The sequence below is a fragment of the Macaca nemestrina genome, chromosome 10 (assembly GCF_043159975.1).
Source record: "Macaca nemestrina isolate mMacNem1 chromosome 10, mMacNem.hap1, whole genome shotgun sequence".
In the NCBI taxonomy this organism is placed as follows: Eukaryota; Metazoa; Chordata; class Mammalia; order Primates; family Cercopithecidae; genus Macaca; species Macaca nemestrina.
Window position 1 is genome coordinate 101,230,541 of NC_092134.1, and position 24,002 is coordinate 101,254,542.

Here is a 24,002-nt window from a genome sequence, read left to right on the forward strand (position 1 = left end):
ACTTTGCCAATTCCACAAGAACTGTCTTAGCGAAAGGCTTCTTGAGGGGAAAGCTGTAACTCTGTGAGGTGATTTCACAGAACACAAAGAAGTTTCTCAGAAAGATTCTTTCTCTTTGTTATCGGAGGATATTTCCTTTGGCCCTATAGTCTTCAAAGGGATCCGAAATATCTGTTCTCAGATTCCACAGAAATAAGGCTAGCAAAGAGATCCACGAAACACAGATGTAACTCTGTGAGATGAATTCACAGAACACTAAGCAGTTTCTCAGAAAGCTTCTTTCCAGATTTCATCTGAGGATATTTCCTATTTCACCATAGCCCTCTATGGGCTTCCAAATATCACTTTGCCAATTCCACAAGAACTGTCTTAGCGAAAGGCTTCTTGAGGGGAAAGCTGTAACTCTGTGAGATGATTTCACAGAACACAAAGAAGTTTCTCAGAAAGCTTCTTTCTCTTTGTTATCGGAGGATATTTCCTTTGGCCCTCTAGCCTTCAAAGGGATCCGAAATATCTGTTCTCAGATTCCACAGAAATAAGGCTAGCAAAGAGATCTACGAAACACAGATGTAACTCTGTGAGATGAATTCACAGAACACTAAGCAGTTTCTCAAAAAGCTTCTTTCCATGTTTCATCTGAGGATATTTCCTTTTTCACCATAGCCCTCTATGGGCTTCCAAATATCACTTTGCCAATTCCACAAGAAGTGTCTTAGCGAAAGGCTTCTTGAGGGGAAAGCTGTAACTCTGTGAGATGATTTCACAGAACCCAAAGAAGTTTCTCAGAAAGCTTCTTTCTCTTTGTTATCGGAGGATATTTCCTTTGGCCCTATAGCCTTCAAAGGGATCCGAAATATCTGTTCTCAGATTCCACAGAAATAAGGCTAGCAAAGAGATCTACGAAACACAGATGTAACTCTGTGAGATGAATTCACAGAACACTAAGCAGTTTCTCAGAAAGCTTCTTTCCAGATTTCATCTGAGGATATTTCCTTTTTCACCATAGCCCTCTATGGGCTTCCAAATATCACTTTGCCAATTCCACAAGAACTGTCTTAGCGAAAGGCTTCTTGAGGGGAAAGCTATAACTCTGTGAGATGATTTCACAGAACACAAAGAAGTTTCTCAGAAAGCTTCTTTCTCTTGGTTATCGGAGGATATTTCCTTTGGCCCTATAGCCTTCAAAGGGATCCGAAATATCTGTTCTCAGATTCCACAGAAATAAGGCTAGCAAAGAGATCTACGAAACACAGATGTAACTCTGTGAGACGAATTCACAGAACACTAAGCAGTTTCTCAGAAAGCTTCTTTCCAGATTTCATCTGAGGATATTTCCTTTTTCACCATAGCCCTCTATGGGCTTCCAAATATCACTTTGCCAATTCCACAAGCACTGTCTTAGCGAAAGGCTTCTTGAGGAGAAAGCTGTAACTCTGTGAGATGATTTCACAGAACACAAAGAAGTTTCTCAGAAAGCTTCTTTCTCTGTTAGCGGAGGATATTTCCTTTGGCCCTATAGTCTTCAAAGGGATCCGAAATATCTGTTCTCAGATTCCACAGAAATAAGGCTAGCAAAGAGATCTACGAAACACAGATGTAACTCTGTGAGATGAATTCACAGAACACTAAGCAGTTTCTCAGAAAGCTTCTTTCCAGATTTCATCTGAGGATATTTCCTTTTTCACCATAGCCCTCTATGGGCTTCCAAATATCACTTTGCCAATTCAACAAGAACTGTCTTAGCGAAAGGCTTCTTGAGGGGAAAGCTGTAACTCTGTGAGATGATTTCACAGAACACAAAGAAGTTTCTCAGAAAGCTTCTTTCTCTTTGTTATCGGAGGATATTTCCTTTGGCCCTATAGTCTTCAAAGGGATCCGAAATATCTGTTCTCAGATTCCACAGAAATAAGGCTAGCAAAGAGATCTACGAAACACAGATGTAACTCTGTGAGATGAATTCACAGAACACTAAGCAGTTTCTCAGAAAGCTTCTTTACAGATTTCATCTGAGGATATTTCCTTTTTCACCATAGCCCTCTATGGGCTTCCAAATATCACTTTGCCAATTCCACAAGAACTGTCTTAGCGAAAGGCTTCTTGAGGGGAAAGCTGTAACTCTGTAAGACGATTTCACAGAACACAAAGAAGTTTCTCAGAAAGCTTCTTTCTCTTTGTTATCGGAGGATATTTCCTTTGGCCCTATAGTCTTCAAAGGGATCCGAAATATCTGTTCTCAGATTCCACAGAAATAAGGCTAGCAAAGAGATCTACGAAACACAGATGTAACTCTGTGAGATGAATTCACAGAACACTAAGCAGTTTCTCAGAAAGCTTCTTTCCAGATTTCATCTGAGGATATTTCCTATTTCACCATAGCCCTCTATGTTCTTCCAAATATTACTTTGCCAATTCCACAAGAACTGTCTTAGCGAAAGGCTTCTTGAGGGGAAAGCTGTAACTCTGTGAGATGATTTCACAGAACACAAAGAAGTTTCTCAGAAAGCTTCTTTCTCTTTGTTATCGGAGGATATTTCCTTTGACCCTATAGTCTTCAAAGGGATCCGAAATATCTGTTCTCAGATTCCACAGAAATAAGGCTAGCAAAGAGATCTACGAAACACAGATGTAACTCTGTGAGATGTATTCACAGAACACTAAGCAGTTTCTCAGAAAGCTTCCTTCCAGATTTCATCTGAGGATATTTCCTATTTCACCATAGCCCTCTATGGGCTTCCAAATATCACTTTGCCAATTACACAAGAACTGTCTTAGCGAAAGGCTTCTTGAGGGGAAAGCTACAACTCTGTGAGATGATTTCACAGAACACGAAGAAGTTTCTCAGAAAGCTTCTTTCTCTTTGTTAGCGCAGGATATTTGCTTTGGCCCTATAGTCTTCAAAGGGATCCGAAATAACTGTTCTCAGATTCCACAGAAATAAGGCTAGCAAAGAGATCTACGAAACACAGATGTAACTCTGTGAGATGAATTCACAGAACACTAAGCAGTTTCTCAGAAAGCTTCTTTCCAGATTTCATCTGAGGATATTTCCTTTTTCACCATAGCCCTCTAAGGGCTTCCAAATATCACTTTGCCAATTCCACAAGAACTGTCTTAGCGAAAGGCTTCTTGAGGGGAAAGCTGTAACTCTGTGAGATGATTTCACAGAACACAAAGAAGTTTCTCAGAAAGCTTCTTTCTCTTTGTTATCGGAGGATATTTCCTTTGGCCCTATAGTCTTCAAAGGGATCCGAAATATCTGTTCTCAGATTCCACAGAAATAAGGCTAGCAAAGAGATCTACGAAACACAGATGTAACTCTGTGAGATGAATTCACAGAACACTAAGCAGTTTCTCAGAAAGCTTCTTTCCAGATTTCATCTGAGGATATTTCCTTTTTCACCATAGCCCTCTATGGGCTTCCAAATATAACTTTGCCAATTCCACAAGAACTGTCTTAGCGAAAGGCTTCTTGAGGGGAAAGCTGTAACTCTGTGAGATGATTTCACAGAACACAAAGAAGTTTCTCAGAAAGCTTCTTTCTCTTTGTTATCGGAGGATATTTCCTTTGGCCCTATAGTCTTCAAAGGGATCCGAAATATCTGTTCTCAGATTCCACAGAAAAAAGGCTAGCAAAGAGATCTACGAAACACAGATGTAACTCTGTGAGATGAATTCACAGAACACTAAGCAGTTTCACAGAAAGCTTCTTTCCAGATTTCATCTGAGGATATTTCCTTTTTCACCATAGCCCTCTATGGGCTTCCAAATATCACTTTGCCAATTCCACAAGAACTGTCTTAGCGAAAGGCTTCTTGAGGGGAAAGCTGTAAATCTGTAAGACGATTTCACAGAACACAAAGAAGTTTCTCAGAAAGCTTCTTTCTCTTTGTTATCGGAGGATATTTCCTTTGGCCCTATAGTCTTCAAAGGGATCGGAAATATCTGTTCTCAGATTCCACAGAAATAAGGCTAGCAAAGAGATCAACGAAACACAGATGTAACTCTGTGAGATGAATTCACAGAACACTAAGCAGTTTCTCAGAAAGCTTCTTTCCAGATTTCATCTGAGGATATTTCCTTTTTCACCATAGCCCTCTATGGGCTTCCAAATATCACTTTGCCAATTCCACAAGAACTCTCTTAGCGAAAGGCTTCTTGAGGGGAAAGCTATAACTCTGTGAGATGATTTCACAGAACACAAAGAAGTTTCTCAGAAAGCTTCTTTCTCTTTGTTATCGGAGGATATTTCCTTTGGCCCTATAGTCTTCAAAGGGATCCGAAATATCTGTTCTCAGATTCCACAGAAATAAGGCTAGCAAAGAGATCTACGAAACACAGATGTAACTCTGTGAGATGAATTCACAGAACACTAAGCAGTTTCTCAGAAAGCTTCTTTCCAGATTTCATCTGAGGATATTTCCTTTTTCACCATAGCCCTCTATGGGCTTCCAATATCACTTTGCCAATTCCACAAGAACTGTCTTAGCGAAAGGCTTCTTGAGGGGAAAGCTGTAACTCTCTGAGATGATTTCACAGAACACAAAGAAGTTTCTCAGAAAGCTTCTTTCTCTTTGTTATCGGAGGATATTTCCTTTGGCCCTATAGTCTTCAAAGGGATCCGAAATATCTGTTCTCAGATTCCACAGAAAAAATGCTAGCAAAGAGATCTACGAAACACAGATGTAACTCTGTGAGATGAATTCACAGAACACTAAGCAGTTTCACAGAAAGCTTCTTTCCAGATTTCATCTGAGGATATTTCCTTTTTCACCATAGCCCTCTATGGGCTTCCAAATATCACTTTGCCAATTCCACAAGAACTGTCTTAGCGAAAGGCTTCTTGAGGGGAAAGCTGTAACTCTGTAAGACGATTTCACAGAACACAAAGAAGTTTCTCAGAAAGCTTCTTTCTCTTTGTTATCGGAGGATATTTCCTTTGGCCCTATAGTCTTCAAAGGGATCCGAAATATCTGTTCTCAGATTCCACAGAAATAAGGCTAGCAAAGAGATCAACGAAACACAGATGTAACTCTGTGAGATGAATTCACAGAACACTAAGCAGTTTCTCAGAAAGCTTCCTTCCAGATTTCATCTGAGGATATTTCCTTTTTCACCGTAGCCCTCTATGGGCTTCCAAATATCACTTTGCCAATTCCACAAGAACTCTCTTAGCGAAAGGCTTCTTGAGGGGAAAGCTATAACTCTGTGAGATGATTTCACAGAACACAAAGAAGTTTCTCAGAAAGCTTCTTTCTCTTTGTTATCGGAGGATATTTCCTTTGGCCCTATAGTCTTCAAAGGGATCCGAAATATCTGTTCTCAGATTCCACAGAAATAAGGCTAGCAAAGAGATCTACGAAACACAGATGTAACTCTGTGAGATGAATTCACAGAACACTAAGCAGTTTCCCAGAAAGCTTCTTTCCAGATTTCATCTGAGGATATTTCCTTTTTCACCATAGCCCTCTATGGGCTTCCAAATATCACTTTGCCAATTCCACAAGAACTGTCTTAGCGAAAGGCTTCTTGAGGGGAAAGCTGTAACTCTGTGAGGTGATTTCACAGAACACAAAGAAGTTTCTCAGAAAGCTTCTTTCTCTTTGTTATCGGAGGATATTTCCTTTGGCCCTATAGTCTTCAAAGGGATCCGAAATATCTGTTCTCAGATTCCACAGAAATAAGGCTAGCAAAGAGATCCACGAAACACAGATGTAACTCTGTGAGATGAATTCACAGAACACTAAGCAGTTTCTCAGAAAGCTTCTTTCCAGATTTCATCTGAGGATATTTCCTATTTCACCATAGCCCTCTATGGGCTTCCAAATATCACTTTGCCAATTCCACAACAACTGTCTTAGCGAAAGGCTTCTTGAGGGGAAAGCTGTAACTCTGTGAGATGATTTCACAGAACACAAAGAAGTTTCTCAGAAAGCTTCTTTCTCTTTGTTATCGGAGGATATTTCCTTTGGCCCTCTAGCCTTCAAAGGGATCCGAAATATCTGTTCTCAGATTCCACAGAAATAAGGCTAGCAAAGAGATCTACGAAACACAGATGTAACTCTGTGAGATGAATTCACAGAACACTAAGCAGTTTCTCAAAAAGCTTCTTTCCATGTTTCATCTGAGGATATTTCCTTTTTCACCATAGCCCTCTATGGGCTTCCAAATATCACTTTGCCAATTCCACAAGAAGTGTCTTAGCGAAAGGCTTCTTGAGGGGAAAGCTGTAACTCTGTGAGATGATTTCACAGAACCCAAAGAAGTTTCTCAGAAAGCTTCTTTCTCTTTGTTATCGGAGGATATTTCCTTTGGCCCTATAGCCTTCAAAGGGATCCGAAATATCTGTTCTCAGATTCCACAGAAATAAGGCTAGCAAAGAGATCTACGAAACAGAGATGTAACTCTGTGAGATGAATTCACAGAACACTAAGCAGTTTCTCAGAAAGCTTCTTTCCAGATTTCATCTGAGGATATTTCCTTTTTCACCATAGCCCTCTATGGGCTTCCAAATATCACTTTGCCAATTCCACAAGAACTGTCTTAGCGAAAGGCTTCTTGAGGGGAAAGCTGTAACTCTGTGAGATGATTTCACAGAACACAAAGAAGTTTCTCAGAAAGCTTCTTTCTCTTTGTTATCGGAGGATATTTCCTTTGGCCCTATAGTCTTCAAAGGGATCCGAAATATCTGTTCTCAGATTCCACAGAAATAAGGCTAGCAAAGAGATCTACGAAACACAGATGTAACTCTGTGAGATGAATTCACAGAACACTAAGCAGTTTCTCAGAAAGCTTCTTTCCAGATTTCATCTGAGGATATTTCCTTTTTCACCATAGCCCTCTATGGGCTTCCAAATATCACTTTGCCAATTCCACAAGAACTGTCTTAGCGAAAGGCTTCTTGAGGGGAAAGCTATAACTCTGTGAGATGATTTCACAGAACACAAAGAAGTTTCTCAGAAAGCTTCTTTCTCTTTGTTATCGGAGGATATTTCCTTTGGCCCTATAGTCTTCAAAGGGATCCGAAATATCTGTTCTCAGATTCCACAGAAATAAGGCTAGCAAAGAGATCTACGAAACACAGATGTAACTCTGTGAGATGAATTCACAGAACACTAAGCAGTTTCTCAGAAAGCTTCTTTCCAGATTTCATCTGAGGATATTTCCTTTTTCACCATAGCCCTCTATGGGCTGCCAAATATCACTTTGCCAATTCCACAAGAACTGTCTTAGCGAAAGGCTTCTTGAGGGGAAAGCTGTAACTCTGTGAGATGATTTCACAGAACACAAAGAAGTTTCTCAGAAAGCTTCTTTCTCTTTGTTATCGGAGAATATTTCCTTTGGCCCTATAGTTTTCAAAGGGATCCGAAATATCTGTTCTCAGATTCCACAGAAATAAGGCTAGCAAAGAGATCTACGAAACACAGATGTAACTCTGTGAGATGAATTCACAGAACACTAAGCAGTTTCTCAGAAAGCTTCTTTCCAGATTTCATCTGAGGATATTTCCTATTTCACCATAGCCCTCTATGGGCTTCCAAATATCACTTTGCCAATTCCACAAGAACTGTCTTAGCGAAAGGCTTCTTGAGGGGAAAGCTATAACTCTGTGAGATGATTTCACAGAATACAAAGAAGTTTCTCAGAAAGCTTCTTTCTCTTTGTTATCGGAGGATATTTCCTTTGGCCCTATAGTCTTCAAAGGGATCCGAAATATCTGTTCTCAGATTCCACAGAAATAAGGCTAGCAAAGAGATGTACGAAACACAGATGTAACTCTGTGAGATGAATTCACAGAACACTAAGCAGTTTCTCAGAAAGCTTCTTTCCAGATTTCATCTGAGGATATTTCCTTTTTCACCATAGCCCTCTATGGGCTTCCAAATATCACTTTGCCAATTCCACAAGAACTGTCTTAGCGAAAGGCTTCTTGAGGGGAAAGCTATAACTCTGTGAGATGATTTCACAGAACACAAAGAAGTTTCTCAGAAAGCTTCTTTCTCTTTGTTATCGGAGGATATTTCCTTTGGCCCTATAGTCTTCAAATGGATCCGAAATATCTGTTCTCAGATTCCACAGAAATAAGGCTAGCAAAGAGATCTACGAAACACAGATGTAACTCTGTGAGATGAATTCACAGAACACTAAGCAGTTTCCCAGAAAGCTTCTTTCCAGATTTCATCTGAGGATATTTCCTTTTTCACCATAGCCCTCTATGGGCTTCCAAATATCACTTTGCCAATTCCACAAGAACTGTCTTAGCGAAAGGCTTCTTGAGGGGAAAGCTGTAACTCTGTGAGATGATTTCACAGAACACAAAGAAGTTTCTCAGAAAGCTTCTTTCTCTTTGTTATCGGAGGATATTTCCTTTGGCCCTATAGTCTTCAAAGGGATCCGAAATATCTGTTCTCAGATTCCACAGAAATAAGGCTAGCAAAGAGATCTACGAAACACAGATGTAACTCTGTGAGATGAATTCACAGAACACTAAGCAGTTTCTCAGAAAGCTTCTTTCCAGATTTCATCTGAGGATATTTCCTTTTTCACCATAGCCCTCTATGGGCTTCCAAATATCACTTTGCCAATTCCACAAGAACTGTCTTAGCGAAAGGCTTCTTGAGGGGAAAGCTGTAACTCTGTGAGATGATTTCACAGAACACAAAGAAGTTTCTCAGAAAGCTTCTTTCTCTTTGTTATCGGAGGATATTTCCTTTGTCCCTATAGTCTTCAAAGGGATCCGAAATATCTGTTCTCAGATTCCACAGAAAAAATGCTAGCAAAGAGATCTACGAAACACAGATGTAACTCTGTGAGATGAATTCACAGAACACTAAGCAGTTTCACAGAAAGCTTCTTTCCAGATTTCATCTGAGGATATTTCCTTTTTCACCATAGCCCTCTATGGGCTTCCAAATATCACTTTGCCAATTCCACAAGAACTGTCTTAGCGAAAGGCTTCTTGAGGGGAAAGCTGTAACTCTGTAAGACGATTTCACAGAACACAAAGAAGTTTCTCAGAAAGCTTCTTTCTCTTTGTTATCGGAGGATATTTCCTTTGGCCCTATAGTCTTCAAAGGGATCGGAAATATCTGTTCTCAGATTCCACAGAAATAAGGCTAGCAAAGAGATCAACGAAACACAGATGTAACTCTGTGAGATGAATTCACAGAACACTAAGCAGTTTCTCAGAAAGCTTCCTTCCAGATTTCATCTGAGGATATTTCCTTTTTCACCATAGCCCTCTATGGGCTTCCAAATATCACTTTGCCAATTCCACAAGAACTCTCTTAGCGAAAGGCTTCTTGAGGGGAAAGCTGTAACTCTGTGAGATGATTTCACAGAACACAAAGAAGTTTCTCAGAAAGCTTCTTTCTCTTTGTTATCGGAGGATATTTCCTTTGGCCCTATAGTCTTCAAAGGGATCCGAAATATCTGTTCTCAGATTCCACAGAAATAAGGCTAGCAAACAGATCTACGAAACACAGATGTAACTCTGTGAGATGAATTCACAGAACACTAAGCAGTTTCCCAGAAAGCTTCTTTCCAGATTTCATCTGAGGATATTTCCTTTTTCACCATAGCCCTCTATGGGCTTCCAAATATCACTTTGCCAATTCCACAAGAACTGTCTTAGCGAAAGGCTTCTTGAGGGGAAAGCTGTAACTCTGTGAGGTGATTTCACAGAACACAAAGAAGTTTCTCAGAAAGCTTCTTTCTCTTTGTTATCGGAGGATATTTCCTTTGGCCCTATAGTCTTCAAAGGGATCCGAAATATCTGTTCTCAGATTCCACAGAAATAAGGCTAGCAAAGAGATCCACGAAACACAGATGTAACTCTGTGAGATGAATTCACAGAACACTAAGCAGTTTCTCAGAAAGCTTCTTTCCAGATTTCATCTGAGGATATTTCCTATTTCACCATAGCCCTCTATGGGCTTCCAAATATCACTTTGCCAATTCCACAAGAACTGTCTTAGCGAAAGGCTTCTTGAGGGGAAAGCTGTAACTCTGTGAGATGATTTCACAGAACACAAAGAAGTTTCTCAGAAAGCTTCTTTCTCTTTGTTATCGGAGGATATTTCCTTTGGCCCTCTAGCCTTCAAAGGGATCCGAAATATCTGTTCTCAGATTCCACAGAAATAAGGCTAGCAAAGAGATCTACGAAACACAGATGTAACTCTGTGAGATGAATTCACAGAACACTAAGCATTTTCTCAAAAAGCTTCTTTCCATGTTTCATCTGAGGATATTTCCTTTTTCACCATAGCCCTCTATGGGCTTCCAAATATCACTTTGCCAATTCCACAAGAAGTGTCTTAGCGAAAGGCTTCTTGAGGGGAAAGCTGTAACTCTGTGAGATGATTTCACAGAACCCAAAGAAGTTTCTCAGAAAGCTTCTTTCTCTTTGTTATCGGAGGATATTTCCTTTGGCCCTATAGCCTTCAAAGGGATCCGAAATATCTGTTCTCAGATTCCACAGAAATAAGGCTAGCAAAGAGATCTACGAAACACAGATGTAACTCTGTGAGATGAATTCACAGAACACTAAGCAGTTTCTCAGAAAGCTTCTTTCCAGATTTCATCTGAGGATATTTCCTTTTTCACCATAGCCCTCTATGGGCTTCCAAATATCACTTTGCCAATTCCACAAGAACTGTCTTAGCGAAAGGCTTCTTGAGGGGAAAGCTGTAACTCTGTGAGATGATTTCACAGAACACAAAGAAGTTTCTCAGAAAGCTTCTTTCTCTTTGTTATCGGAGGATATTTCCTTTGGCCCTATAGTCTTCAAAGGGATCCGAAATATCTGTTCTCAGATTCCACAGAAATAAGGCTAGCAAAGAGATCTACGAAACACAGATGTAACTCTGTGAGATGAATTCACAGAACACTAAGCAGTTTCTCAGAAAGCTTCTTTCCAGATTTCATCTGAGGATATTTCCTTTTTCACCATAGCCCTCTATGGGCTTCCAAATATCACTTTGCCAATTCCACAAGAACTGTCTTAGCGAAAGGCTTCTTGAGGGGCAAGCTATAACTCTGTGAGATGATTTCACAGAACACAAAGAAGTTTCTCAGAAAGCTTCTTTCTCTTTGTTATCGGAGGATATTTCCTTTGGCCCTATAGTCTTCAAAGGGATCCGAAATATCTGTTCTCAGATTCCACAGAAATAAGGCTAGCAAAGAGATCTACGAAACACAGATGTAACTCTGTGAGATGAATTCACAGAACACTAAGCAGTTTCTCAGAAAGCTTCTTTCCAGATTTCATCTGAGGATATTTCCTTTTTCACCATAGCCCTCTATGGGCTTCCAAATATCACTTTGCCAATTCCACAAGAACTGTCTTAGCGAAAGGCTTCTTGAGGGGAAAGCTGTAACTCTGTGAGATGATTTCACAGAACACAAAGAAGTTTCTCAGAAAGCTTCTTTCTCTTTGTTATCGGAGAATATTTCCTTTGGCCCTATAGTTTTCAAAGGGATCCGAAATATCTGTTCTCAGATTCCACAGAAATAAGGCTAGCAAAGAGATCTACGAAACACAGATGTAACTCTGTGAGATGAATTCACAGAACACTAAGCAGTTTCTCAGAAAGCTTCTTTCCAGATTTCATATGAGGATATTTCCTATTTCACCATAGCCCTCTATGGGCTTCCAAATATCACTTTGCCAATTCCACAAGAACTGTCTTAGCGAAAGGCTTCTTGAGGGGAAAGCTATAACTCTGTGAGATGATTTCACAGAATACAAAGAAGTTTCTCAGAAAGCTTCTTTCTCTTTGTTATCGGAGGATATTTCCTTTGGCCCTATAGTCTTCAAAGGGATCCGAAATATCTGTTCTCAGATTCCACAGAAATAAGGCTAGCAAAGAGATGTACGAAACACAGATGTAACTCTGTGAGATGAATTCACAGAACACTAAGCAGTTTCTCAGAAAGCTTCTTTCCAGATTTCATCTGAGGATATTTCCTTTTTCACCATAGCCCTCTATGGGCTTCCAAATATCACTTTGCCAATTCCACAAGAACTGTCTTAGCGAAAGGCTTCTTGAGGGGAAAGCTATAACTCTGTGAGATGATTTCACAGAACACAAAGAAGTTTCTCAGAAAGCTTCTTTCTCTTTGTTATCGGAGGATATTTCCTTTGGCCCTATAGTCTTCAAATGGATCCGAAATATCTGTTCTCAGATTCCACAGAAATAAGGCTAGCAAAGAGATCTACGAAACACAGATGTAACTCTGTGAGATGAATTCACAGAACACTAAGCAGTTTCCCAGAAAGCTTCTTTCCAGATTTCATCTGAGGATATTTCCTTTTTCACCATAGCCCTCTATGGGCTTCCAAATATCACTTTGCCAATTCCACAAGAACTGTCTTAGCGAAAGGCTTCTTGAGGGGAAAGCTGTAACTCTGTGAGATGATTTCACAGAACCCAAAGAAGTTTCTCAGAAAGCTTCTTTCTCTTTGTTATCGGAGGATATTTCCTTTGGCCCTATAGTCTTCAAAGGGATCCGAAATATCTGTTCTCAGATTCCACAGAAATAAGGCTAGCAAAGAGATCTACGAAACACAGATGTAACTCTGTGAGATGAATTCACAGAACACTAAGCAGTTTCTCAGAAAGCTTCTTTCCAGATTTCATCTGAGGATATTTCCTTTTTCACCATAGCCCTCTATGGGCTTCCAAATATCACTTTGCCAATTCCACAAGAACTGTCTTAGCGAAAGGCTTCCTGAGGGGAAAGCTGTAACTCTGTGAGATGATTTCACAGAACACAAAGAAGTTTCTCAGAAAGCTTCTTTCTCTTTGTTATCGGAGGATATTTCCTTTGTCCCTATAGTCTTCAAAGGGATCCGAAATATCTGTTCTCAGATTCCACAGAAATAAGGCTAGCAAAGAGATCTACGAAACACAGATGTAACTCTGTGAGATGAATTCACAGAACACTAAGCAGTTTCTCAGAAAGCTTCTTTCCAGATTTCATCTGAGGATATTTCCTATTTCACCATAGCCCTCTATGGGCTTCCAAATATCACTTTGCCAATTCCACAAGAACTGTCTTAGCGAAAGGCTTCTTGAGGGGAAAGCTATAACTCTGTGAGATGATTTCACAGAATACAAAGAAGTTTCTCAGAAAGCTTCTTTCTCTTTGTTATCGGAGGATATTTCCTTTGGCCCTATAGTCTTCAAAGGGATCCGAAATATCTGTTCTCAGATTCCACAGAAATAAGGCTAGCAAAGAGATCTACGAAACACAGATGTAACTCTGTGAGATGAATTCACAGAACACTAAGCAGTTTCTCAGAAAGCTTCTTTCCAGATTTCATCTGAGGATATTTCCTTTTTCACCATAGCCCTCTAAGGGCTTCCAAATATCACTTTGCAAATTCCACAAGAACTGTCTTAGCGAAAGGCTTCTTGAGGGGAAAGCTATAACTCTGTGAGATGATTTCACAGAACACAAAGAAGTTTCTCAGAAAGCTTCTTTCTCTTTGTTATCGGAGGATATTTCCTTTGGCCCTATAGTCTTCAAATGGATCCGAAATATCTGTTCTCAGATTCCACAGAAATAAGGCTAGCAAAGAGATCTACGAAACACAGATGTAACTCTGTGAGATGAATTCACAGAACACTAAGCAGTTTCCCAGAAAGCTTCTTTCCAGATTTCATCTGAGGATATTTCCTATTTCACCATAGCCCTCTATGGGCTTCCAAATATCACTTTGCCAATTCCACAAGAACTGTCTTAGCGAAAGGATTCTTGAGGGGAAAGCTGTAACTCTGTGAGATGATTTCACAGAACACAAAGAAGTTTCTCAGAAAGCTTCTTTCTCTTTGTTATCGAAGGATATTTCCTTTGGCCCTCTAGCCTTCAAAGGGATCCGAAATATCTGTTCTCAGATTCCACAGAAATAAGGCTAGCAAAGAGATCTACGAAACACAGATGTAACTCTGTGAGATGAATTCACAGAACACTAAGCAGTTTCTCAAAAAGCTTCTTTCCATGTTTCATCTGAGCATATTTACTTTTTCACCATAGCCTTCTATGGGCTTCCAAATATCACTTTGCCAATTCCACAAGAACTGTCTTAGCGAAAGGCTTCTTGAGGGGAAAGCTGTAACTCTGTGAGATGATTTCACAGAACACAAAGAAGTTTCTCAGAAAGCTTCTTTCTCTTTGTTATCGGAGGATATTTCCTTCGGCCCTATAGCCTTCAAAGGGATCCGAAATATCTGTTCTCAGATTCCACAGAAATAAGGCTAGCAAAGAGATCTACGAAACACAGATGTAACTCTGTGAGATGAATTCACAGAACACTAAGCAGTTTCTCAGAAAGCTTCTTTCCAGATTTCATCTGAGGATATTTCCTTTTTCACCAGCGCCCTCTATGGGCTTCCAAATATCACTTTGCCAATTCCACAAGAACTGTCTTAGCGAAAGGCTTCTTCAGGGGAAAGCTGTAACTCTGTGAGATGATTTCACAGAACACAAAGAAGTTTCTCAGAAAGCTTCTTTCTCTTTGTTATCGGAGGATATTTCCTTTGGCCCTATAGTCTTCAAAGGGATCCGAAATATCTGTTCTCAGATTCCACAGAAATAAGGCTAGCAAAGAGATCTACGAAACACAGATGTAACTCTGTGAGATGAATTCACAGAACACTAAGCAGTTTCTCAGAAAGCTTCTTTCCAGATTTCATCTGAGGATATTTCCTTTTTCACCATAGCCCTCTATGGGCTTCCAAATATCACTTTGCCAATTCCACAAGAACTGTCTTAGCGAAAGGCTTCTTGAGGGGAAAGCTGTAACTCTGTGAGATGATTTCACAGAACACAAAGAAGTTTCTCAGAAAGCTTCTTTCTCTTTGTTATCGGAGGATATTTCCTTTGGCCCTATAGCCTTCAAAGGGATCCGAAATATCTGTTCTCAGATTCCACAGAAATAAGGCTAGCAAAGAGATCTACGAAACACAGATGTAACTCTGTGAGACGAATTCACAGAACACTAAGCAGTTTCTCAGAAAGCTTCTTTCCAGATTTCATCTGAGGATATTTCCTTTTTCACCATAGCCCTCTATGGGCTTCCAAATATCACTTTGCCAATTCCACAAGCACTGTCTTAGCGAAAGGCTTCTTGAGGGGAAAGCTGTAACTCTGTGAGATGATTTCACAGAACACAAAGAAGTTTCTCAGAAAGCTTCTTTCTCTGTTATCGGAGGATATTTCCTTTGGCCCTATAGTCTTCAAAGGGATCCGAAATATCTGTTCTCAGATTCCACAGAAATAAGGCTAGCAAAGAGATCCACGAAATACAGATGTAACTCTGTGAGATGAATTCACAGAACACTAAGCAGTTTCTCAGAAAGCTTCTTTCCAGATTTCATCTGAGGATATTTCCTATTTCACCATAGCCCTCTTTGGGCTTCCAAATATCACTTTGCCAATTCCACAAGAACTGTCTTAGCGAAAGGCTTCTTGAGGGGAAAGCTATAACTCTGTGAGGTGATTTCACAGAACACAAAGAAGTTTCTCAGAAAGCTTCTTTCTCTTTGTTATCGGAGGATATTTCCTTTGGCCCTATAGTCTTCAAAGGGATCCGAAATATCTGTTCTCAGATTCCACAGAAATAAGGCTAGCAAAGAGATCTACGAAACACAGATGTAACTCTGTGAGATGAATTCACAGAACACTAAGCAGTTTCTCAGAAAGCTTCTTTCCAGATTTCATCTGAGGATATTTCCTTTTTCACCATAGCCCTCTATGGGCTTCCAAATATCACTTTGCCAATTCCACAAGAACTGTCTTAGCGAAAGGCTTCTTGAGGGGAAAGCTGTAACTCTGTGAGATGATTTCACAGAACACAAAGAAGTTTCTCAGAAAGCTTCTTTCTCTTTGTTATCGGAGAATATTTCCTTTGGCCCTATAGTTTTCAAAGGGATCCGAAATATCTGTTCTCAGATTCCACAGAAATAAGGCTAGCAAAGAGATCTACGAAACACAGATGTAACTCTGTGAGATGAATTCACAGAACACTAAGCAGTTTCTCAGAAAGCTTCTTTCCAGATTTCATCTGAGGATATTTCCTATTTCACCATAGCCCTCTATGGGCTTCCAAATATCACTTTGCCAATTCCACAAGAACTGTCTTAGCGAAAGGCTTCTTGAGGGGAAAGCTGTAACTCTGTGAGATGATTTCACAGAACACAAAGAAGTTTCTCAGAAAGCTTCTTTCTCTTTGTTATCGGAGGATATTTCCTTTGGCCCTATAGTCTTCAAAGGGATCCGAAATATCTGTTCTCAGATTCCACAGAAATAAGGCTAGCAAAGAGATCCACGAAATACAGATGTAACTCTGTGAGATGAATTCACAGAACACTAAGCAGTTTCTCAGAAAGCTTCTTTCCAGATTTCATCTGAGGATATTACCTATTTCACCATAGCCCTCTATGGGCTTCCAAATATCACTTTGCCAATTCCACAAGAACTGTCTTAGCGAAAGGCTTCTTGAGGGGAAAGCTGTAACTCTGTGAGATGATTTCACAGAACACAAAGAAGTTTCTCAGAAAGCTTCTTTCTCTTTGTTATCGGAGGATATTTCCTTTGGCCCTATAGCCTTCAAAGGGATCCGAAATATCTGTTCTCAGATTCCACAGAAATAAGGCTAGCAAAGAGATCTACGAAACACAGATGTAACTCTGTGAGATGAATTCACAGAACACTAAGCAGTTTCTCAGAAAGCTTCTTTCCAGATTTCATCTGAGGATATTTCCTTTTTCACCATAGCCCTCTATGGGCTTCCAAATATAACTTTGCCAATTCCACAAGAACTGTCTTAGCGAAAGGCTTCTTGAGGGGAAAGCTGTAACTCTGTGAGATGATTTCACAGAACACAAAGAAGTTTCTCAGAAAGCTTCTTTCTCTTTGTTATCGGAGGATATTTCCTTTGCGCCTATAGTCTTCAAAGGGATCCGAAATATCTCTTCTCAGATTCCACAGAAATAAGGCTAGCAAAGAGATCTACGAAACACAGATGTAACTCTGTGAGATGAATTCACAGAACACTAAGCAGTTTCTCAGAAAGCTTCTTTCCAGATTTCATCTGAGGATATTTCCTTTTTCACCAGCGCCCTCTATGGGCTTCCAAATATAACTTTGCCAATTCCACAAGAACTGTCTTCGCGAAAGGCTTCTTGAGGGGAAAGCTGTAACTCTGTGAGATGATTTCACAGAACACAAAGAAGTTTCTCAGAAAGCTTCTTTCTCTTTGTTATCGGAGGATATTTCCTTTGGCCCTATAGTCTTCAAAGGGATCCGAAATATCTGTTCTCAGATTCCACAGAAATAAGGCTAGCAAGGAGATCTACGAAACACAGATGTAACTCTGTGAGATGAATTCACAGAACACTAAGCAGTTTCTCAGAAAGCTTCTTTCCAGATTTCATCTGAGGATATTTCCTATTTCACCATAGCCCTCTATGGGCTTCCAAATATCACTTTGCCAATTCCACAACAACTGTCTTAGCGAAAGGCTTCTTGAGGGGAAAGCTGTAACTCTGTGAGATGATTTCACAGAACACAAAGAAGTTTCTCAGAAAGCTTCTTTCTCTTTGTTATCGGAGGATATTTCCTTTGGCCCTCTAGCCTTCAAAGGGATCCGAAATATCTGTTCTCAGATTCCACAGAAATAAGGCTAGCAAAGAGATCTACGAAACACAGATGTAACTCTGTGAGATGAATTCACAGAACACTAAGCAGTTTCTCAAAAAGCTTCTTTCCATGTTTCATCTGAGCATATTTCCTTTTTCACCATAGCCCTCTATGGGCTTCCAAATATCACTTTGCCAATTCCACAAGAACTGTCTTAGCGAAAGGCTTCTTGAGGGGAAAGCTGTAACTCTGTGAGATGATTTCACAGAACACAAAGAAGTTTCTCAGAAAGCTTCTTTCTCTTTGTTATCGGAGGATATTTCCTTTGGCCCTATAGCCTTCAAAGGGATCCGAAATATCTGTTCTCAGATTCCACAGAAATAAGGCTAGCAAAGAGATCTACGAAACACAGATGTAACTCTGTGAGATGAATTCACAGAACACTAAGCAGTTTCTCAGAAAGCTTCTTTCCAGATTTCATCTGAGGATATTTCCTTTTTCACCATAGCCCTCTATGGGCTTCCAAATATAACTTTGCCAATTCCACAAGAACTGTCTTAGCGAAAGGCTTCTTGAGGGGAAAGCTGTAACTCTGTGAGATGATTTCACAGAACACAAAGAAGTTTCTCAGAAAGCTTCTTTCTCTTTGTTATCGGAGGATATTTCCTTTGGCCCTATAGTCTTCAAAGGGATCCGAAATATCTGTTCTCAGATTCCACAGAAATAAGGCTAGCAAAGAGATCTACGAAAGACACATGTAACTCTGTGAGATGAATTCACAGAACACTAAGCAGTTTCTCAGAAAGCTTCTTTCCAGATTTCATCTGAGGATATTTCCTTTTTCACCATAGCCCTCTATGGGCTTCCAAATATCACTTTGCCAATTCCACAAGAACTGTCTTCGCGAAAGGCTTCTTGAGGGGAAAGCTGTAACTCTGTGAGATGATTTCACAGAACACAAAGAAGTTTCTCAGAAAGCTTCTTTCTCTTTGTTATCGGAGGATATTTCCTTTGGCCCTATAGTCTTCAAAGGGATCCGAAATATCTGTTCTCAGATTCCACAGAAATAAGGCTAGCAAAGAGATCTACGAAACACAGATGTAACTCTGTGAGATGAATTCACAGAACACTAAGCAGTTTCTCAGAAAGCTTCTTTCCAGATTTCATCTGAGGATATTTCCTTTTTCACCATAGCCCTCTATGGGCTTCCAAATATCACTTTGCCAATTCCACAAGAACCGTCTTAGCGAAAGGCTTCTTGAGGGGAAAGCTGTAACTCTGTGAGATGATTTCACAGAACACAAAGAAGTTTCTCAGAAAGCTTCTTTCTCTTTGTTATCGGAGGATATTTCCTTTGGCCCTATAGTCTTCAAAGGGATCCGAAATATCTGTTCTCAGATTCCACAGAAATAAGGCTAGCAAAGAGACCTACGTAACACAGAGATAACTCTGTGAGATGAATTCACAGAACACTAAGCAATTTCTCAGAAAGCTTCTTTCCAGATTTCATCTGAGGATATTTCCTTTTTCACCATAGCCCTCTATGGGCTTCCAAATATCACTTTGCCAATTCCACAAGAACTGTCTTAGCGAAAGGCTTCTTGAGGGGAAAGCTGTAACTCTGTAAGACGATTTCACAGAACACAAAGAAGTTTCTCAGAAAGCTTCTTTCTCCTTGTTATCGGAGGATATTTCCTTTGGCACTATAGTCTTCAAAGGGATCCGAAATATCTATTCTCATATTCCACAGAAATAAGGCTAGCAAAGAGATCTACGAAACACAGATGTAACTCTGTGAGATGAATTCACAGAACACTAAGCAGTTTCTCAGAAAGCTTCTTTCCAGATTTCATCTGAGGATATTTCCTTTTTCACCATAGCCCTCTATGGGCTTCCAAATATCACTTTGCCAATTCCACAAGAACTGTCTTAGCGAAAGGCTTCTTGAGGGTAAAGCTGTAACTCTGTGAGATGATTTCACAGAACACAAAGAAGTTTCTCAGAAAGCTTCTTTCTCTTTGTTATCGGAGGATATTTCCTTTGTCCCTATAGTCTTCAAAGGGATCCGAAATATCTGTTCTCAGATTCCACAGAAATAAGGCTAGCAAAGAGATCTACGAAACACAGATGTAACTCTGTGAGATGAATTCACAGAACACTAAGCAGTTTCTCAGAAAGCTTCTTTCCAGATTTCATCTGAGGATATTTCCTATTTCACCATAGCCCTCTATGGGCTTCCAAATATCACTTTGCCAATTCCACAAGAACTGTCTTAGCGAAAGGCTTCTTGAGGGGAAAGCTATAACTCTGTGAGATGATTTCACAGAATACAAAGAAGTTTCTCAGAAAGCTTCTTTCTCTTTGTTATCGGAGGATATTTCCTTTGGCCCTATAGTCTTCAAAGGGATCCGAAATATCTGTTCTCAGATTCCACAGAAATAAGGCTAGCAAAGAGATCTACGAAACACAGATGTAACTCTGTGAGATGAATTCACAGAACACTAAGCAGTTTCTCAGAAAGCTTCTTTCCAGATTTCATCTGAGGATATTTCCTTTTTCACCATAGCCCTCTATGGGCTTCCAAATATCACTTTGCCAATTCCACAAGAACTGTCTTAGCGAAAGGCTTCTTGAGGGGAAAGCTATAACTCTGTGAGATGATTTCACAGAACACAAAGAAGTTTCTCAGAAAGCTTCTTTCTCTTTGTTATCGGAGGATATTTCCTTTGGCCCTATAGTCTTCAAATGGATCCGAAATATCTGTTTTCAGATTCCACAGAAATAAGGCTAGCAAAGAGATCTACGAAACACAGATGTAACTCTGTGAGATGAATTCACAGAACACTAAGCAGTTTCCCAGAAACCTTCTTTCCAGATTTCATCTGAGGATATTTCCTATTTCACCATAGCCCTCTATGGGCTTCCAAATATCACTTTGCCAATTCCACAAGAACTGTCTTAGCGAAAGGCTTCTTGAGGGGAAAGCTGTAACTCTGTGAGATGATTTCACAGAACACAAAGAAGTTTCTCAGAAAGCTTCTTTCTCTTTGTTATCGGAGGATATTTCCTTTGGCCCTCTAGCCTTCAAAGGGATCCGAAATATCTGTTCTCAGATTCCACAGAAATAAGGCTAGCAAAGAGATCTACGAAACACAGATGTAACTCTGTGAGATGAATTCACAGAACACTAAGCAGTTTCTCAAAAAGCTTCTTTCCATGTTTCATCTGAGCATATTTCCTTTTTCACCATAGCCCTCTATGGGCTTCCAAATATCACTTTGCCAATTCCACAAGAACTGTCTTAGCGAAAGGCTTCTTGAGGGGAAAGCTGTAACTCTGTGAGATGATTTCACAGAACACAAAGAAGTTTCTCAGAAAGCTTCTTTCTCTTTGTTATCGGAGGATATTTCCTTTGGCCCTATAGTCTTCAAAGGGATCCGAAATATCTGTTCTCAGATTCCACAGAAATAAGGCTAGCAAGGAGATCTACGAAACACAGATGTAACTCTGTGAGATGAATTCACAGAACACTAAGCAGTTTCTCAGAAAGCTTCTTTCCAGATTTCATCTGAGGATATTTCCTATTTCACCATAGCCCTCTATGGGCTTCCAAATATCACTTTGCCAATTCCACAACAACTGTCTTAGCGAAAGGCTTCTTGAGGGGAAAGCTGTAACTCTGTGAGGTGATTTCACAGAACACAAAGAAGTTTCTCAGAAAGCTTCTTTCTCTTTGTTATCGGAGGATATTTCCTTTGGCCCTCTAGCCTTCAAAGGGATCCGAAATATCTGTTCTCAGATTCCACAGAAATAAGGCTAGCAAAGAGATCTACGAAACACAGATGTAACTCTGTGAGATGAATTCACAGAACACTAAGCAGTTTCTCAAAAAGCTTCTTTCCATGTTTCATCTGAGCATATTTCCTTTTTCACCATAGCCCTCTATGGGCTTCCAAATATCACTTTGCCAATTCCACAAGAACTGTCTTAGCGAAAGGCTTCTTGAGGGGAAAGCTGTAACTCTGTGAGATGATTTCACAGAACACAAAGAAGTTTCTCAGAAAGCTTCTTTCTCTTTGTTATCGGAGGATATTTCCTTTGGCCCTATAGCCTTCAAAGGGATCCGAAATATCTGTTCTCAGATTCCACAGAAATAAGGCTAGCAAAGAGATCTACGAAACACAGATGTAACTCTGTGAGATGAATTCACAGAACACTAAGCAGTTTCTCAGAAAGCTTCTTTCCAGATTTCATCTGAGGATATTTCCTTTTTCACCATAGCCCTCTATGGGCTTCCAAATATAACTTTGCCAATTCCACAAGAACTGTCTTAGCGAAAGGCTTCTTGAGGGGAAAGCTGTAACTCTGTGAGATGATTTCACAGAACACAAAGAAGTTTCTCAGAAAGCTTCTTTCTCTTTGTTATCGGAGGATATTTCCTTTGGCCCTATAGTCTTCAAAGGGATCCGAAATATCTGTTCTCAGATTCCACAGAAATAAGGCTAGCAAAGAGATCTACGAAACACAGATGTAACTCTGTGAGATGAATTCACAGAACACTAAGCAGTTTCTCAGAAAGCTTCTTTCCAGATTTCATCTGAGGATATTTCCTTTTTCACCATAGCCCTCTATGGGCTTCCAAATATCACTTTGCCAATTCCACAAGAACTGTCTTCGCGAAAGGCTTCTTGAGGGGAAAGCTGTAACTCTGTGAGATGATTTCACAGAACACAAAGAAGTTTCTCAGAAAGCTTCTTTCTCTTTGTTATCGGAGGATATTTCCTTTGGCCCTATAGTCTTCAAAGGGATCCGAAATATCTGTTCTCAGATTCCACAGAAATAAGGCTAGCAAAGAGATCTACGAAACACAGATGTAACTCTGTGAGATGAATTCACAGAACACTAAGCAGTTTCTCAGAAAGCTTCTTTCCAGATTTCATCTGAGGATATTTCCTTTTTCACCATAGCCCTCTATGGGCTTCCAAATATCACTTTGCCAATTCCACAAGAACCGTCTTAGCGAAAGGCTTCTTGAGGGGAAAGCTGTAACTCTGTGAGATGATTTCACAGAACACAAAGAAGTTTCTCAGAAAGCTTCTTTCTCTTTGTTATCGGAGGATATTTCCTTTGGCCCTATAGTCTTCAAAGGGATCCGAAATATCTGTTCTCAGATTCCACAGAAATAAGGCTAGCAAAGAGATCTACGTAACACAGAGATAACTCTGTGAGATGAATTCACAGAACACTAAGCAATTTCTCAGAAAGCTTCTTTCCAGATTTCATGTGAGGATATTTCCTTTTTCACCATAGCCCTCTATGGGCTTCCAAATATCACTTTGCCAATTCCACAAGAACTGTCTTAGCGAAAGGCTTCTTGAGGGGAAAGCTGTAACTCTGTAAGACGATTTCACAGAACACAAAGAAGTTTCTCAGAAAGCTTCTTTCTCCTTGTTATCGGAGGATATTTCCTTTGGCACTATAGTCTTCAAAGGGATCCGAAATATCTATTCTCATATTCCACAGAAATAAGGCTAGCAAAGAGATCTACGAAACACAGATGTAACTCTGTGAGATGAATTCACAGAACACTAAGCAGTTTCTCAGAAAGCTTCTTTCCAGATTTCATCTGAGGATATTTCCTTTTTCACCATAGCCCTCTATGGGCTTCCAAATATCACTTTGCCAATTCCACAAGAACTGTCTTAGCGAAAGGCTTCTTGAGGGTAAAGCTGTAACTCTGTGAGATGATTTCACAGAACACAAAGAAGTTTCTCAGAAAGCTTCTTTCTCTTTGTTATCGGAGGATATTTCCTTTGTCCCTATAGTCTTCAAAGGGATCCGAAATATCTGTTCTCAGATTCCACAGAAATAAGGCTAGCAAAGAGATCTACGAAACACAGATGTAACTCTGTGAGATGAATTCACAGAACACTAAGCAGTTTCTCAGAAAGCTTCTTTCCAGAATTCATCTGAGGATATTTCCTATTTCACCATAGCCCTCTATGGGCTTCCAAATATCACTTTGCCAATTCCACAAGAACTGTCTTAGCGAAAGGCTTCTTGAGGGGAAAGCTATAACTCTGTGAGATGATTTCACAGAATACAAAGAAGTTTCTCAGAAAGCTTCTTTCTCTTTGTTATCGGAGGATATTTCCTTTGGCCCTATAGTCTTCAAAGGGATCCGAAATATCTGTTCTCAGATTCCACAGAAATAAGGCTAGCAAAGAGATCTACGAAACACAGATGTAACTCTGTGAGATGAATTCACAGAACACTAAGCAGTTTCTCAGAAAGCTTCTTTCCAGATTTCATCTGAGGATATTTCCTTTTTCACCATAGCCCTCTATGGGCTTCCAAAT